The 1,294-nt window shown below is 42.7% G+C and overlaps 1 long non-coding RNA gene across 1 annotated transcript in view; it reads left to right on the top strand.

Annotated features, from left to right (window-relative positions):
- Positions 1-215: 215 nt before the first annotated feature.
- The window catches only part of LOC106456053 (uncharacterized), a 3,658-nt gene continuing 2,579 nt past the window's right edge, over positions 216-1,294 (top strand). The window contains exon 1 of the long non-coding RNA XR_001290221.1: positions 216-277. This is a non-coding gene — a long non-coding RNA (uncharacterized LOC106456053). The remainder of the gene's footprint in view (positions 278-1,294) is intronic.

Raw genomic sequence — 1,294 nt, 5'->3', positions numbered from 1 at the left:
CCTCTCCAGATCAAACATGAACAGGAGGATTTCTACAGCAGTCAGGAGGGACAGCAGCTTGCACTGAAGGAGGACATTGATACCTTTATGGTGACTGCTGCTTATGAGGAAAGAGCCCACGGTGAACCAGGACCAGACAGGGAGCAGCTCCTCTCTCACAGCTTCCTGATAGCTGAGGGTCAAGATCAGGGAGGAAGCAACTATGTAGATTTAGGATCAGCACATAGTGCAAACAGAAGTCACAGTACCGATGCAGAAGACTCTCCCACGTCAGAGGGTCAGTGTAACACTGACATAGGTAAAAAGTCGGTAACATGCAATGTTTGTGGAAAATTGTTTAAGAATAAATACAAAATACACGAACATCACAGAATCCACACAGGCGAGAAGCCCTATCTTTGTGAAACGTGTGGGAAAAGTTTTACTCAAGGTGGTAGTCTGTTGGTTCACATGAGGACCCACTCGGGTGAGAAACCGTATACCTGTAACACCTGTGGTGAAAGATTTTGTTACTTATTAGCACTTAAAAAGCACAAGGCGGTGCACACAGGTGAAAATCCATTTTTTTGCACAACGTGCGGGAAAACGTTCACTCAAAGGGGCAGTTTGTTGGTCCACATGAGGATCCACTCAGGAGAGAAGCCGTATTCTTGCAAAACATGTGGGAAAAGTTTCACTAAAAAATGTACTTTATTGGTGCACGTGAGAATTCACACCGGTGAGAAGCCATACACTTGCAAAGTATGTGGGAAAAGTTTTACCCAAAGAGGTGGTTTGGTAGTCCACATGAAAACTCACGCAGGGAAAAAGTTTTAGTTCTGAATATTTAGCAGGGAACAGTGTATTTATGAAGCCGAGCTTGACAAAGGTATCGAACCCGTTAACAGTAAAGCTTTCACAATCAGAGCTGGCTTTACACACTTCCTGCTGCTCAATAAAAGGTCTTTAAAAGTCTGAAATTAAGGTCATGACTGATCTCAAAAGCTCATATATGTTCCATAAATGTGATGAAATAATGAAATCTGGCAAACAAAAAAAACATCACAATTTAAACGTCAGTTTTTCTGCGTGTTCTCGGCTCTCACCGGTGATGATGCAGATTTATGTATATTAAGATGTAGTGATGTGAACCGGCGCTAACCTAATAGCTTACTTGTAGTCTTCTGATATTCTTCTATTCAACAGCAGCCTGTAGACGATAGCACTTAGTATGAACACTGTAGATGCTCACGCCTGTTTCAGAAATGGGAAAATAGGAGGCGGGAAGTAGAGTCCCATATCCATACTGGCACTT

This window comes from Pundamilia nyererei, unplaced genomic scaffold (genome assembly GCF_000239375.1).
Source record: "Pundamilia nyererei isolate P.nyererei 1_Seehausen unplaced genomic scaffold, PunNye1.0 scaffold02291, whole genome shotgun sequence".
In the NCBI taxonomy this organism is placed as follows: Eukaryota; Metazoa; Chordata; class Actinopteri; order Cichliformes; family Cichlidae; genus Pundamilia; species Pundamilia nyererei.
This window is presented reverse-complemented; position numbering and strand designations above follow the sequence as displayed.